We start from the raw sequence: 18,134 nt of genomic DNA on the forward strand, positions 1-18,134 counted from the left end.
AATTGATTTAACTGTGAGCTTAGGACTCTGACCTTACAATCTGATCCTGTATATGTCACCTCAGAAATCTCATTCAATAGGAATTGGTCCTCTTGGCATAAGCCATCATCTGATAGAACCTTGATATGCACATGGGTCCCCATGGCAACGACGCATGCCCTTATTTCCTTCCATTTCAGACCATGCCCTTATTTTTCATTCAAAAGAGTAATTCCTACAATTGGAAGGAATGAGGCCGTTCTTCCTTGCACAGTGCCCTATGGAGAAGTGTGTGCCTCGAAGTAATGGAGTTCTTCCTGCCTCATTATGCTTCCTCTTTCCAGTGAAACTTGGGAAGTAGAATTCTAAATCTTTGGTGAAAAGTAAGAAGTCTTATGGTTTTTGAAGTCATTGATGTATTTAAATAATGAACCTGGTGGGTAAATTATGTATCAGGAAAGGAAGGCATTATCCTTTTATCAATTTTACTTTTTTTTTTCTTCAGTTGAACTGATTTATGACATCTTATAATACATATGGGTTACCTACTCTAAGTTATTTCATTTTGCTTTGTATCATGTCCCATTTTATTGGCTTTTCTTGTTCCTAATAACCACTCATCATATCTCCTATCACTAGTATACATGCACCAACAAGTCCAAATTAAATGAATGTTTCTGGGATAGAAACCTTTGCTTTCTTTGACATTCAGTCCTATGTACTGAAACTCAGAAGGTGTTGGCCCTATGGATTCTCCAAGTAAGGGCTCAATCCTATCCAACTTTCCAGTGCTGATGCAGTCCCGATGAAGCCCCGAACAAAGGGAACAAATGATCCCTTACCTTGAGAAGGCCTCTGTGACTGTCTTCCCACCACAGGATGCAGCGAAGATATGAATCTAAGATTATTTTGACATAAACCAAATCTCATCGTACCACAACCATTTTTGCTTCTTCTGCATCATAAAAGTGCCAACAGTATGTTGCCAGCTGGGCATTGTGACAAAATAAAAATGACAACTGTTTCTGCCCAAATCACTACACTCCTAACATAATAAAACTATCAATAAAAAAATTCTCAATCTAGCATTATCTCACCTATTATATATTCAAGAGATTAGGGAGCAGTTTCCTTCTAGCTGGGGAGTGTAAATGTGTTTTTTTGTTGGGGGGGGGGGAGAAGAAAGCATATCAGCAAAGAAAAAGGTGGAGACCAAAAAGAGATAAGGACCAGCAGTCACTAAGGGGGGGGGAAGGTGGGGCAGACTGCGTCAGGTGTCATGGACTAGGGTGGAGGTGACAGAGACGCCACCTAGCCATTGGCAAGGTGTTCCATGGTGCATTTGGTGGAAGATGGGCCTACTTGCCAACCCATGGCTTTGAATGGCTACAAGTGGCATCCCCTGAGTCAATCTGGCAGTGTGTGCAATGATGCTATAACATCATTGCTTCACTACTAAACGTCTTCTGCCAGGCTGCACAGCTGCACCTGTGTGCCAGATGTCAGCAGGCCCTGGCCCACTACTGCATTACAATGGCAAGGGGGTGTTGTTCGGTGGGGGGTGGCACTGCCCCAGGGGCAGGATGCTCTAGCAACACCGCTGAAGACCAGTGGGAGGAAACATAGAGTTACTGCATATTGGTCCATTATACATTCTAACACAAGACCTGACTGCTTCTTTATATACACATGGTAGGATAGCTGAGCTCAAATGTAACTAGAGAGGGCAAGAAGACCTCAGACCTAAGATTCCTAGGACATGGGAGTGGTTGAAAGAGAAATTTTGATACAGAAATGATGGGGAGAGTTTCCCTTAATTTATATAAGGGAATGACTGAGGGCATAACAGCAAACATAAATAGGAAAGAAGAGAAATTGTTAACCGTTTCATAAAACCTGATGATACTTCTCAATTACATCAATATATTTCCAGGAAAAATGTGGATTAGTTCCAGTCCAGTCCATTAGCATCCGATTTGTCAATATTATCAAATTGCTGAGGGGAATCCCTGCATTTATGTTTGGTTCATGATCACACTAGAACACATTTTGAAATTTTAAGGCTTATGGTGTTCTGGCCCTGTTGGGAGGTCAGCATGCCTCATGTGAGCCTGCTCCTACTGGCTGGACAGTCCAAGAAGCCCAGGAATGACAACTGGCAGCTGGTGGTGGCAGAAGTTGGCTGGGGAAGCTAATCAGAAGGGGGTGTGACCAGGAGAGGGTGGGAGCTTCCAAAAAAAGGATATTAGGCAGAGGAGAAGGAAACAGAAATGAGGGCCTGAGCAAAGAAGGGAAAAGCAGGAATGGGAGCATGATGGAAGGAGGATGAGCAGACAAACAGCAAGGTGGATGGAGTGAGGTGCAGACAAGGGAAGGTGAGCAAAGGAAAGCTGAGAAAGTGGAGCTAGAATGGAATCCGAGAGACAAAGCAGCCAAGAGTTAGGAGACAAGAAAAGGACAGCTAGAAGAGCAGGAAAGAATGAGTATGACCAATCCCACCCAAGGACCAGGACCAGAAGTTGCCTGAGTCTGGAAGGGGCAGAGGGCTACCTCCCCAAACATGGACCCTGGGGGAGGGGCTGGTCACCACCACCACCACCACTGGTTTCCTGGGAGCATGCCCTTTTATGCAGGGCAACCCCAGGCCCCCAATTTGGAAAGACTCAGTATAAGGAACACTAGGTCAAGACCCCAGCAAGGACAATTCCGGGTCACTGGACTGGACAGATGAGATGTCCTATACAATACACACTATGCTTGAAAATACAGCAAGTCCTCACTGAAAGTTGCTTCATTTTAAGTCATTTCATTATAAGTTAATGAGGAAAAAATATTCCTGTCCGGGTCCACTGCCCGTGTGGAGTTTGCACATTCTCCCCACGTCTGTTTTCTCTGGGAAGCTCATGTTGATTTCAATGTTAAATATTAGAAGTGTTTTGGTTCTTTATTTAGAAGTCTGATGATGTTTTTGTGACCAGAAAAATGCTTTAGGAACTGTAACTCTTGTTTATGTGTATCAATTAGTCTTCAGTAAAGTTGGTTTCATTATAAGTCATTTTACTTAAAGTTGAAGTTTCCAAGAACCTATCGGCAACTTTCAGTGAGGACTTGCTGCAAACCCCTTTTCTGTTGTCAGTCTGATTGTGGCATACTCTTTGTACAGCAGATGGAATGAGGAGAGCCTCCCCCTTGGGAGGAGGTGGGTAGGGTCAGGGCCCCAACAAGGCTGTAACAACCAATTGGGAAATTGGCCCCGGTGCCACCTTGGGGCACAGGACTGCAAAATGCTGCCCCCCCCCACCAAAAAAGGCACTTTCGATTTTTTTTGCAAAAACTGGAAGTGCCATTTTTGTAGCATTTTGAAGGCCTTCTAGGGGCCTAGGAGGCTACAGGTAGCCTCTCTAGCCCTTAAAAGGCCTTGAAAACAGGCCCGAAAACAGGTCCAAAAAAATGGCAGCAGGGGAGGGTTATGATTCGGCCTCCCACATGGTGCCACCTGAGACATTTGTCTCCCCTGACTGCCCCAGGTATACCAGTGCTAACAATGTTCATGTTGTGTGTGACTCAGCTATCCTTGGAATGATGAATTTATATTATATATATATATACTATATTTCATATATATATTTATATGAAAATATAAATTGCTTCCCACACACAGCTTCCGCCTGGGTGCAGGTTTTCCCAAGGAATTCTGGTACTAAAAGTATGTTTGGGATCAAGCTCTTCTGCCTTGCTGAAGTTTTGGAGAGCCTTAAAAAAACACAAGAAGGACTCAAAGATGATTCTGCTGACTGACCAATGGTGAGGGCACTGCAGGCAAAAGAAGAACACAGTTGTTGCTATGCAAAATTAAAAGGGCAAGTTTAGCATTCTGGTGTGATCACTTTCATGAGACAAGCTTCTGATTAATAAGATAAACATCAAGAGGAGCTGAAGTACAGCAAGGGATGTTTGATCCTTTTCTTTTCATTTACAGCTAAATGAGATGATGAGCCTGTGGAAGTGAAGAGGTTTGCAAGACATTTGTGAAGTGCAGAATCTAATCAAAACCTTGAAGGAATATTTTCCTGCAATTCAAGACAAGGTTAGAATTAGAAATGAATCATATTAGTCTCCTTTTCTTTCACAGGAGTTTCAGAGTTGCTGAATAACACGAGAGATTTCCCCTCTGTTAGAAAATCCTCAAATTCCCATAAACTTCTTCAGTTTTATACCCTGGATAAGGCTGGATTTTTCAGAGAATGAAAAAATAGCATTTTTCATTCATTAAGCAGAAAAAATAGTTGAACTTATTCCCTCTTTTTTTTTTTTAGATGACAGAAGCTTTCAAGATAGCCTTACATTTCAATTTTAGTGGTGAGTCAAAGAGAATCCTCTGAGTTTTTTTTAACAGCTTAGGTTGTGCCACTCGATTTTTAAGCTTAAAGAATTTTCAGTGAAGCTGTTCTTATGCACATTACTAACTTCCTTCCTCCCCAGTTCTTTTTTCCCCCTCCAAAAAACTGCGGTCAAAGCATGTTCTAAGTGAAACACCCTTCAGATTTCCTAACCTTTTGATAGTGAGTTACTGACCTTGCCTGATTAATTTTTGTCATACTAGTCAGCCTTTACCTAAACAGCCAAAAGTTTTAATTGCAATGCAAATGGCAGCAAACATCAGCACTTTCTCCCTTCCCTTTGGATCATGTCAGAAATGTTACTAACAGCACAATCGAATGCATGTCCACTCAGAAGTTAGGTCCACTGAGTTCAGTGGGACATACTCCCAGGTAAGTAGGATTACAACCTCAGAGTGTAGCTGTATCAGACTATAGATTGTTTCTATGGCTGTGGTTTGTAGTCATATCACCATGTGACTTTATTTGGGAAAGGTTTTTAGTCTGCATTATTTCCCCAACTTTGTTAACACAGATGGCTACAACAGCAGGAATAACACAGGCGACACCAGCGATGGCCAGCTGGCAACTTGCAGGGCAGTTCCAGCCCAGATGCAAGTTTAACTGGCCCTGACAGCTTGATGCAAACATCGGGATCTGAATAAATAAATGTCACCGTAAGAAAAAGAAAACTATTTTCTAGTTGTAGATATTCTACACTTCATTGTTACAGCTCTCTCTTTGAGTTTGCATGTAACACATATGAAATACAGAAATTCAAATATTAGTATGCCGTTCTATGCCTGAAGAATCTTCCTTCGTAATTAGGAAGCCTCACTATTATGTACAAATTTATTATGAAGGTTATTCACTGATCTGGTATAAGAAATGCATCAATCACTCTGTTTCCACAATTAGAATGGTTAAAACAGTAACTGCTTTGTATGTCTCTGACTCCATTGACTGTAGGACAATTCGTACCCTATGAAATAGTGGAAGTAGATAACTAGCATTACTAAGTATTTGTTCTATATCTGTTCTAAATAATTCTAAATTATATCTGTTCTAAATATTTGGAGGAGGGATCACTACATATGTTATCCCCAGCATGTAGGAATGCTTTTCTGTGGTTTTTTTTACCAACACAGTGTATAGCCAAAATGTATGAATGCATATAGCACCATTTGGTTGAATCAAGTCATGTTCTCATAGGAAGGAAGCAAGTCACTGGCTTGTGAGTTTTCCATCCATAGGTTACCAGAGATGTGTGGCAAGGAGCCTAGAGAAAATAGCTGTGGTGACAAATGAAGGCATCTTGAGAAAACTATTTAAGAAAGAAAAAAGATCAGGGGCCTAGCTATCAATGCTGACATGGAGGTTCAGGATTTGCTCCACCGGTCCCGCCTCCCTCCCTCCCCGCTCCCTCCCCTGGCACGCCTCCCCCTGCCTTCTCCCCACCTCCCGCCTCCCCGTCATGACTCCTTTCCACCCTCTCCCCGCCCTCTGCCCGCCTCCCCCTTCCCCGGAACGCCTCCTCCCTGCCTCCCCCCACACCCCCACTTTCCTCTCCACTGCTCTGCCGAGTGCCGAGTCTCCACTGTGACTGCCGAGCGGTGGAGGATGGGTGCCTGCCCAGCGTTAGCCCAGCACCTGGCAGCACTGAGCTAGCATGGCTGCTCACCCAGTATTAGTGCTTGCTAACGTGACTTACAGCACATTTGCGACAGTGCGTGCTGGCAGTAAGCCAGCGTGCTGAGCTCAGGATTGGGCTCTTGTTCCGTTCCTCTTCACAGGCATTAGAGTTCAAGATTAACATTATCAATTTCCAGTTACTATTTTTCTCCATTCAAAAGGGCTCTAACCAACTCTAAAAAATAGCAGGCATAGCTGCTAGCAGCCAAAAGCACCAATGCCTTTTCATGAATACTACGATTTGTGGGTGATCATTGTGTAAAGGGAATCAGATTTAGATCAATGTGCTTCTCATGGAAGCAGCCATCTTCTATTCTGATTGGTCAGCCAGGATGTCAATTCATTGAGAGAACATCCTGGATTCCTAATACCCTGTGAAATGCTTTGACTATATAGGCATGCTCTGCCCTTCACAGTAACAAAAAAGAAAAAGCTGAAAACAAATCTCAGAGGAGAAAAGATGAATACACAAAGAGTCATTTGTAAAGTTGGACCTTAAAACATTAATCCCAGCACTGTTTGTGAATAACAATCCATTACAGCAATTGCAATTTTAAGTAGGATAATCCATGATCATATGATGATATATAATTTCTTTTCAAGATTTCAACACCATTGTCACCATGCTATAATTTCAATGAGTTAAACATTTTCATCCGAAAGGTTTCTTCTCGCAAGTGTTGTACCTGTATCACAATGCGGAGCAGAATGTGTTATATTAGAGAAAAAGAATATCTCTCATTATGACTGAACCCTTTTGAGTTGCTATTTTTTAGACAAGGAACACAATAGGATCTGTTTTCTCACCTATTAAAATGATTGAGATCATACGGGATTGTAAATGGAAAAGAATAAAGGAAATACACAGATCATCTTGGCACCATTCGAGCTTAGTTATTTGACAGTAGCAATCTTCACATATTGCTAGCACAACAGGTAAAACATCCTACATTGAAATGTCTATTTTTATACTCATCACCTTTTCCGAAAGACTTATACATACCTTGCTATCAAAATATCTACCAGATTATTGCTTTCTTGGATTTTCGATTAGCAGTTGCTGCAAGGTGAATCAGCGGTTCAGATTACAATCTGAACCAAGAAAGAATTACTGATCCGAACATCAAACATGCTCTGCGAATGTGCCAAAGTTTTGTTCCAGACCAGGTCATCGTGAAGGTCAGCAACACCACTAATCTGAAATACTGAAGTGCCTGGTAAGGCTGCAGGGAAAGGTGAAAACCTTCAAGCTCTCCGAGTTCAAAATAAGAGCCCTAGACTGGTTCTGTCATTGGACAGGATAAAGTGGTCTGCCTAAAGTGGTAGAGGTGGGTAGCAAAATGACCAGAAAATGGCCAATGATTTACTTTGTTTTATACTACAATGGGGTCACATCCTCAGGGCACAATCCTAACCAGCTCTACTCAGAAGTAAATCCTATTTTGTTCAATGGGGCTTACTCTCAGGAAAGTGTGGTTAGGATTGCAGCCTCAAAGTCACCTGGATTGTCCCCAGAGGCCCAAGGTTGTTAGCCAGAAAACAAACAGCTTCCCATGTCAGTTTAACAGGGAATAAAAGCAAGGGAGGCCTGTAATACTTTTAAGCAAAGCTTGGACTTTGCTCACAGAATCTAGGCTGGAAATGCAGTGGCTTACATTGCAATGCTAGGCAGGTCTGCCTAGAGGCAAGTCCCATTGAATTCAATGGAACTTTCTCCCAGGCAAGCTGGTATAGGATTGCAGCATTAGTCAAGGCAGGTGTGCCTGTCTGTGTTCTCCAGTGGTCTGAGGGGAAAGGTCTTGCTGCCTTTAAACAAATGCAGAAGAGTGCATTTGTCTTGCTTCAATAACTTCAGTGACTGGCACAGTTCTGCTCAATTTACAATTGCTCACACTTGCAGCTGTCACTCACTCATATCTTAGAGCAATCCAGCAGGCAGGCAGGACAGTCCTCTCTGCACTGCACAGGGTTTGGAGAACAACACCAGCACATAACGCAGCAGGGTAGGTAGAAGCCTTCTCCTTGAAATGTCAATGTTAACTTTCTATATGCAGGGCTATTTGGTAGAGATAATGCGGGGGGGGGGGCTTTCTTCATATAGCTTCTGAGGCAGTTTAGCCCCATGACAGGGCTCTCCCTGCAAGTCTGAACTATGAAGAATGGAGGGGGAAAGTAGCATCATTTTAGATGATGCAAGAATTTAGAATTGCAAGGGTTTAATCACACCCAAATTGCCAGTCCTGCAGTGTGGGTCATATCAGTTAGCTAAGCTGCTCGTGAATTCTGCCCTTATATGAATCAATAGGTTAGTTAGTAGGGAAACAGGCATCTGGATGGCTCAATCCAAGAGTCAATGGGAGATGTAAATCAAGTCCTTAAACTCCCCATACAAATGAGTCTATGCAAAGACCAGCCACACTGTCAGATATCCCCTCTGTCAAAGCTGCTTACACATTCAGACTCATGTAGGCTCTCCAGATACTACCACCAGGGAGGGCTTCCCCAGGAAAAACTGGAAGTTATATTTTTAAAGCCTTCAAAGTTCTCCAAACATCATTCTGAGGGCCGAGGAGGTGGCACATGGCTTCCTTGGCCCTCAGAAAAACCCGTGGAGGTGACCAGAACACAGTTTTGGTTATATTCGGGGGTGGGGGCAGCCCAGGGACTCTGCAGGCCATGGGAAGAGGCTCCATGAGCCATATCCAACCTGTAGGCCATATGTTTGATACCTCTGACTTAACCTATCAGGTTTAAGCACTGGAGAACATGGAATATAACTTCTATCGCATATAGGGCGCAATCGTAACCCCTTATGTCAGTGCTTTCCAGCACTGGTGCCAATGGGACATGTGCTGCATCCTGCAGTTGGGTGTCACTCACGGAGGCCTCCTCAAAGTAAGGGAATGTTTGTTCCCTTACCTCGGAGCTGCATTGCCCTTATGTCAGTGCTGGAAAGCACTGACATAAGGGGTTAGGATTGCATCCTTAGAAAGTTAACATTGACATTTCAAGGAGAAGGCTTCTACCTACCTTGCTGCTTTATGTGTTGGTGTTGTTCTCCAAACCCTGTGCAGTGCAGACTGCCCTGCCTGCTTGCTGGACTGCCTCTAAGATACGAGTGAGTGGCAGCTCATGATGGGAATATATTGTTTCAGTTGCAAATTACTTCCCCCTCTTCACTGAGTAGCAACCACTAACTTACCTGGACCTCAACCATTTGGAGTCCCAATGATAGCAGGTTTGGTTTTTCGGGAGGATTGCCTCCTGGAATCAGCCAATTTTGGAAATGAAATCCTGAACTCTTGACTTTGACAGACTATCCGTTTCTTATAAGGTGATACTGGGGGACCTTCAAACAAAAGGCATGAGTGTCCATATTAGAAAAGCAATCATTGTAAAGATTAAGAAAACAAAGGCCTAGCAGTGTGTTCATGATTTCTGTTCTTTACATTCACACACACACAAAAACCCACCAAACTACATCTTGACATTTAAAAACAAAAAAACAACCACACGTACTCTCTATGTTTCTGATCAAACCACTCAACCTCTGGGCTTTTGAACTCCTGATCCCATTTGATTGCTGCTGCTAGAAGATGAAGCTCATAGAGATACTTATTAGTTCTCCCAGCAGGAGGCAATTGCGATTAGAGGCTATATTACACAGGACCTACAAGGCAAAATAGCTTTGGCAAGGCCAAACTGTCATTAAAGTGATCCCATGTTGACGGCGGTGAAAGAGTTTTTCCTTTCAGCCATGAGCATATGGGAATCCCTGGTAATGAAACAATCTAGGCTGGAAAGTGGCTTATTTAACATCTTTTTCTGCATCTCTCTGTCTTTTTTTAAAATTTCAGAATGAGCAGGCTGGGAAAATATTACCTAAAGGCAACAAAATCCATCTGGTACTTAAAAGAATCACCTGCTCGTAGATATGAGAAAATTAGATCTCTCTTGGAAGACATTAGAGTCCAGCTGTGTCGTTCCAGCGACTTGCCCTGGGACAGGTCATTCGCATTAGCCATTGTGCACCGATGTCAAAGTGCAAGACTTGGACAATTCCGCTGTGTGTTCCATAGATTTGCAAACTATTTCACCAAGGTTCGATGGTAACATATATGATTTTGTAAGATTACAAAAACTTACATATTTATATACAAAACAAATTAGAACGGAAACCTTTGTGTGATTGGTTCAAGCAAAAAGCAGCTCTTCAGGAAAATACTGTCACATACTGCAAAATTCTGTCTTCTTTCTCTCCTGACAAAGTGTTTGCCAAGAGGCAAAGAGGAATCCCGCTGTTCCTGGCACTGGAGATCACTTCAGTTTAATGTGTCAACTTGGCATGTTGCCAGGAAAAGGCACTCCTCATGTTGTACATCACACTGCAGGTCGGTTTCTTTAGAGTGAGACTGGCCCCTTTCACCCTCCAAACTGTGCATAAGGCGTTCTCCATTTATCTCCCTGAACCTGCACTGACCTGCTTGCTGTGGTTGAAAAGGAGCATAATGACTCCAAATGGAATTCCCTCCAACAAAGTAAGCAGCCCTTCCCCCAACACCCTTAGTCAAAGGAAAAAAAGTGCTTCTCAACCCCAGTGGGCACCATCCAGGCTGTCACTATAAGCAGTGACTGGTGCTATTTTTTGTGCAAGGAGATTCATAGGCAGCCCCAGGGCTTATGCGGTGGTAAGTAAAAATAATTTTTACTTTATTTTATTTTAATAAAGATAATTTTTACTTACACCCCTTTTGCCCTGGGGTCGCACCTCTCCCGTTATTGGATGCACACACCTTTTTGAAGTAGCTACATCAGACCTGAAGGTGAGGGATAGGGCTAGAGTACAGTTCAAAAGGCACCCACTCTGTAAGACGCAGCTGAAGACAAGGAATGTCACAATTAACGTAGAATAAGGAGTGCTGTACTGTATTAATTTTGAGTGCATAATACATATGATATTTTTAAAGTAGTTTTGAGAGCCTTTTAGCTGAAAGAAAGCTAATTAATTGACTAAAGGGCAGGGCCTTTTCTAGAGTGGCTCTGAAACTTGAGACATACGAAGTTCCCTTTGACAAGTGCTGTTAAGATCTTCTGATCCTTCAGAACTTTTTTCTTTTCGAGAAAAGAAAATGTATGCACTTATTACTGTGTTCTGCTTGCTTAATGATTGTTTAACAGGCAAGTTATACATCTTTTCAATTCATAAATAATGTTTTTGTAAATGACTGCCCGACAACTTTCTGGGTTTTGAAATTTGTAAGTGTAACGCATGCGATTCTCAATATAATCCTGTTTTGGAATCTATACTCTGCTTCTTTTTTCCTGTGATGACTAGAATGCTGTATTTTTTGGTAAAATCCTCACCTGGGCACTGCCAATGCCCAACCCTTTCTCCAAGCCTGTTTTATTCTTTCCTTCTTGCAATATCCATCCCCATCCAGATTTTTATCAACGGTTTTCCAATTTTAACTCTTTGCATGCCTGTGGTTGGTAGAACTTGGTCAAAGCTTGCCCAGTCCTCATCAACCCAAGGCTACATGCTTCCTGTTAGGTCCTAGGGAATGCTCTCAAAGATTCTCTTTCTCTGTATGGCTTTGTGGTGGCTGCAGAGTCTACTGACTTTTACCCTGGCAGGGAGCAGATCAGGGGAAAGGAGGTGGGTAGGCTCTGGGCCTCCCCTATCCATTCACCATATTGCCATGCAGATGTTTACAAGCACAGTGATCCTAGAGTAGAAAAAGGTGCAACCCTCTATGCACCAGCATTATTTTCTCTCTTTTAGGAAAAAGGCCTTGAAAAATTTTAATCTAGAGCAGTCAATGCGCTGGCCATCGTGGAAGGTTTCCATACTTTGCTTGCTCAACATGCAGCTGGATATTATTGTCTTTTCTCTGTTGTGATTGTGCTCATCCCCTGGTGTCCTTCTTTTACGTGACCTTCAGTTCCTGGACTGTTGAAAGTCTGCCTGTATTCTTCATGGTACACATATTTTGACAAGCGTGGCGATATTAATTGGTCTCTCAGGAGCTTTCTGTAATAAATCTGTCTTGCTGGCAGTCACAAGTGCATGTGAACTCGGCTTTCCTTATCTTGACTATTCAGCAGAAGCCACACAGGAGGGAAATGGGGGAAGATATGACAATGCTGCCCCTGAAAAGACTTCTTCCCACCTCTGCTTGCAGTAATCTGGTACAGAAGGGAAGGGGGGAAAAAATCATGATCCTATTTATTTTAAATCCTGCCTTCTTTACCACAGTAATTGGGATGCCCAGAGGTTTTAAAGGAGGTTGAATACAAATTTCGGAAGCAGCACTTCTCCTACAACTTTATTATAGTGATGGTTCACTTTCCCTCCACCCCTACCCCCCCGTCTCTGTCATCATTCTGTTTATTAATGTTCTGTCAGGATGCTGGCACATGAGCAGGAGCAAATAGCATTCATATTAGCACTACACTGCTTTTTTGTACAATGGGCATTGGTGCCAATAATACAAACTTACAGTAATTTAAAAGCTGTACATGGAGGATGCCTTTAGAGCAATGGTCACCAAACCTGTGACCACTGTATCCGGAAAAAGCCATCCCCATCCAAAGCAGCACTTGGCATTTGGCCACTCTGCTCACAAGCATCCCACCTGATCTCTACAGGGCAACATTCTGGGCAGTCATATCTGTAGCCCATTACCCCAGCAGGCTTTGTGCCTGGATTTCTGTGAAGACATGACTATGCAGAGTCGCTCTGCAGAGATCAGGTGGGTTGCTTCTGAGCAGCGTGGCAGAACAGTAAGCATCGCTCACAGTGGGGAGGGCTGCATTGTTGCCAGATCTAGCCCGCAGGGTGTAGTTTAGTGGACACTGCTTTAGAGAGACCTGGGGAGTGTACTCTTGCACTCTTTTGTTTAAAACCCTCTGTTCCAGACCAGTGCCCTGATCATCTGCACAGAGAAGCAGCTGTGGTTGTAAACAATGAAACTGACCTATTGTTGCCAACACTGTTCATTCATGCATACGCATGTCTTCCTACATGTGTCATGCACACCCACACAATAATTCAAATTGAACCAGATTGGGGGAATTAGCAAAACCTGTAGAGTGAGAGGTCAAATTTAAGTGTCTGGCAGTTTTGAGATCACTGACATGGATGAGCAGTGCAAACAACCTTAAAGTGCCTCAAAATTAGGCTACCAGTAACTATGAGATTCAGTTTTTTTCAAAAAGATATAGTTTATTGATGAAATAATGTATAGATTATAAGGAAAAGGCATGTTTACTGTCAGTTATTTTGTTTAGGAGGGGGGCAGGATTGTTGGTGGATCTATCTATCTATCTATCTATCTATCTATCTATCTATCTATCTATCTATCTATCTATCTATCTATCTATCTATCTATCTATCTATCTATCTATCTATCTATCTATCTATCTATCTATCTATCTATCTATCTATCTATCTATCTATCTATCTATCTATCTATCTATCTATCTATCTATCTATCTATCTATCTATCTATCTATCTATCTATCTATCTATCTATCTATCTATCTATCTATCTATCTATCTATCTATCTATCTATCTATCTATCTATCTATCTATCTATCTATCTATCTATCTATCTATCTATCTATCTATCTATCTATCTATCTATCTATCTATCTATCTATCTATCTATCTATCTATCTATCTATCTATCTATCTATCTATCTATCTATCTATCTATCTATCTATCTATCTATCTATCTATCTATCTATCTATCTATCTATCTATCTATCTATCTATCTATCTATCTATCTATCTATCTATCTATCTATCTATCTATCTATCTATCTATCTATCTATTTGGATTGTGGTGCAACCCCAATAAATAAATAAATGGTTTGACTGCACATGTGTTGGGAAAGAGCAGATGTTTATAACACTATGGTCTAAGGATGCGCATCAAAGGTTCTTCACTTTTTATGACCTGGGGAACATTTCTTTCCCTGGTGCCGATGCTTTCAGGCTTCAATAAGTAAAATGGAACAATTCTGTTCTATTAGCTTCTTTTGAGTGTGTGTTGTGCGCGCCGGTGAACCTTCCTTTGCTCTCTCATGTTTGAGCCTCAAAAACACTAGAACTCTCTATAGGTTCGCTACCCAGTATTCTCATGATTGCCTGTGAAAATAGCAAACAAAATATAGAACTGTGAACATGAATTGTCAGCATGTTTTGAACAGCAAAGGTTTTTTTTTTCTCCCTAATTTTTACATTTTTCTTTTACCTAGGTTGGGGCATGTACTTAAGACAGCCAGGAAATATGAAATGTGCATTTCCCAGTTTTCATACAGTAAATATATCTGGAAGTCATTAATAAATGTTATTTAGCAACAAAATATTAAAAATAGAGGTAGTGCTGTATTGCCAGAACATTTACTGACATTTTTCTTAGGACTGTGATCTTTTTCTTTGCTTGAAAAGGCTAGAAATATATTAAAACACAAGCCTATGCATGTCTACTCAGAAGTAAGTCTCACTATGTTCAATGGAGCTTACTCCCAGGAAAGTGTATATAGGATTGTAGCCTTATGGCCCAATCCTAAAAGATCTTTATGCTGCCAGAAACAAACATTCTGGTGGCATAAATGTCTTTATGGCTGTTGCAAACATGGCCGCATTAGCACATGTGGGGTGGCCACCACTGCAAGTAGTGAGTGGCTGGTTTCATGCAGTGGTGTAGAGAGGGTGCCTTCCACAGCAAGTAAGCCCATGCAGGTGTTGGGATGGAGGCAGGAAGGGATGGAGGAGCGGGGAGAAGGATGGATTGGGCCTGGGAAGGGGGTGGTTTTAGCAGCAGTGGTGTTCACCAATTCCTAACCACCTTCCCAGACCTGATCCACCTTCCTGGGTCAATGAGGACTTGTGTCAGCTATAGAGCTGGTGCAGTTCTGAGTCAACCCATGGTGGCTGCTGGTGCTTACCCCAGGGCAAAGAACAAATGCTCCCTTACCCCGAGGAGGCCTGCAGCGGCTAAAGCTTCCCCACAGGATAGAGAGGAGAGCACAGGTCTCCATGGTGTCTCATGGGAACCGGTATAGGATTGGTTTGCCTGGCTCCTACATACCTTGACCAGAATCCAAGGAAGCATAAAACTAGTGTCATGATCCCTAAGGAGTTTGAGACTGCAATTCTATAAGTATTCACTTGAGAGTAAGTTCAATTAAATTCATTGGGGCTTATTTCTGAGTTTGCCAATACATTTGCCAATACAAACCAATAATGGGTTTAAGAGAGAGAGAGAAAAGAAAACTCCAGCTTCATGCTAACAAGATAAACATGTCCAACAAGCATTGACTTCAGAGGCAAGGCCTACTGGTGCACATGGTTTTTATGACCTCCAAAGGGCCCTCATTCATCCACCCTGCCCCATCATTGCTACTGCAAGATTCATGGCAACCAAGTTGACTTATTCATACAGTGACTGGTGATTTTCTCAGCTCTATGCGCAAGTCACATTTCACTAAGATGATGACAAGTCACAGTCTAAAATAACACATGGAACATAATCCAACCATGTCAACCACTTTGAAGTGCCAGTGAATTCAATGGGAAATATGTAAACATCTGATAAGTTTAGGGCACAAGCCTAACCAGGTCTACTCAGAAGTAAGTCCTATTTTGTTCCATGGGGTTTACTCTCAGGAAAGCGTGGTTAGGATTGCAGCCTATATCATTGAAGTCTTTGGGCTTAAAAGCACTTAACTTTGACTGGGTTGTGCTTAAGTAGTCTTTTTACTAGATTTGGATGTGAAATCCTGCTATGGTTTTCTGTCAAGGTAATTCCAGGCCTGAAAGTCAAAGGTATTATGGAAATGGGATAAAATCCAGGAATTAATTATTTCGAATGCTCTCTCGTAGTCCTGTAATTAAAATTATTTTTTAAAAAAAGATTGTTTCAACTCTGAATTAGAGAACATGTACTAATGTTAGTTTTGTTTAGAAAATTCTCTCTTGCAAATTATGGAGAAACAGTTTCAGGGCTGTTCAACTTACAAATTCAACTTACATTCTTCCCCACTATAAAGCTTCAAAAGTTTTATTTCCATCTCCCTAGTTTGCAATCTGTTTACTAACCAGTTGTGTGATAAGCAGAATTGTAATGCAGACATGTTTTAATACTGTTACCATGTCATTGCATATGAAAAATTTAAATATCTCAGATTCATATCAGTTCATATATGGTCTTAACTTTGGCTGGATCACAGGCATAACTATAAGCTTTTTAATTTATTTTAAAATCTTATAGCATGTTTGATATCATAATACATGACAACAGCCAGATATATAAGAAATGCATTTGTGAGAGGGAGGTTGATCATATGTTGACTTGCCATTCCTGACACTAATGTTCTGGGAATCCTGTTTAGATAGGCTGGTAGTATGTGGGAGAGATCAGTGATCATGGTACTGGTGTACCTAGAAGGGCAAGCCTCTCCCCCCTGCTGCCCATTTTTTAAAATTAAAATATCTTAAGCCTCCCTTAAAGGGTCTTCAGAGTAGCACGCAACCTCCCCGGCCCCCAATTAGGCTTTCTGTGACCTCTGGAAGGCCTGAAAAGGTCAATTTAGATTTTCAGCCAAAAACTGGAAGTGACCTGTTTAGGACTTCCAGATGCCTTTGAAGGCCTTCTGAGGGCTGGGGAGTCTCTCTGGCCCTCAGAAGGCCAAAAAATATCACTTCCAGTTTTCTCTGAAAACTGTGACGGGGGGTGGGGTGGCATTTTGCAGTTCTGGCCCCAGGCAGCAAAGGGACCAGGATTGCAATTGGGTCATGGTACATGGTACCAGTGTATTTGGGAAATATGAGTGTGAGTTTGAGAAGGTCAGGTTGCTTGGTTTGAAATCCAGGATCACCAAGACAGCATCTTAAAAAATAGTTGCACACTATAGTTGCAAATTCGATGTACACTGACATTAGCTTGACAGGCAAAACTGTGGGTTTGGGGGGCGATTTGGGGGTAAAGAGGGGAAGGGCAGGGGATGGGGAGCCAGCTGGAGAGATTTGATGTCAGTGGTAAATATACACACTGGATTCTTTCTTCATTTTCCAGACTGTTCTGCCCCATTCCTCTCCTTGGACATATGCTACCTACATAGCTGGTGTGGATCTAAAGAGAACCAAAGGTGGCCAGAAGATGTACTAAGGAGTGTCAAGAATATTTTTAACTTACCTCTTATTGGCCTTCTGGGTGACCTTTCACCATAGCATGCAGTACATGCTCTGTTGGTGCAGCTGCATGCTGTAGCAAGGCACAGGATAGGAATGGGCCATTAGTGGTATCCATTCTGTTCTATGACTTCTCCAAATTGAGTTAGGGCACAGTCCTAACCCCTTATGTCAGTGCTTTCCAGAACTGGCATAGCGGTGCCAATGGGATTTTTGCCGCATTCTGCAGTTGGGTGTCACTCACGGAGGCCTCCTCAAAGTAAGGGAATGTTTGTTCCTTTACCTCGGAGCTGCATTGCTCTTACATCAGTGCTGGAAAGCACTGACATAAGGGGTTAGGATTGCGCCCTTAATGGGCAACAAATTACAAATTAAGAACAGCTCCACTGGATCAGGCCTATCTAGTCCAGCTTCCTGCATCTCACAGTGGCCCACCAAATGCCTCACGGAGCACATCAGACAACAAGAGACCTGCATTCTGGAGCCCTCCCTTGCATCTGACATAGCCCATTTCTAAAATCAGGAAGTTGCACATACACATCATGGCTTGTAACCCGTGATGGATTTTTCCTCCAGAAATTTGTCCAATCCCCTTTTAAAGGCATTTAGGCCAGATACCAGCACCACATGCTGCGGCAAGGAGTTCCACAGACCAACCACATGCTGAGTAAAGAAATATTTTCTTTTGTCTGTCCTAACTCTCCCAACACTTAATTTTAGTGGATGTCCCCTGGTTCTGATGTTGTGTGAGAGGGAAAAGAGAATCTCTCTATCCACTCTATCCTTCCCATGCAATATTTTGTATGTATCAGTCATGTTCCCCCTCAGGGACCTCTTTTCTAGACTGAAGAACCCCAAATACTGTAGCTTTTCCTCATAAGG

This window comes from Tiliqua scincoides, chromosome 1 (assembly GCF_035046505.1).
Source record: "Tiliqua scincoides isolate rTilSci1 chromosome 1, rTilSci1.hap2, whole genome shotgun sequence".
NCBI classification, from domain to species: Eukaryota; Metazoa; Chordata; class Lepidosauria; order Squamata; family Scincidae; genus Tiliqua; species Tiliqua scincoides.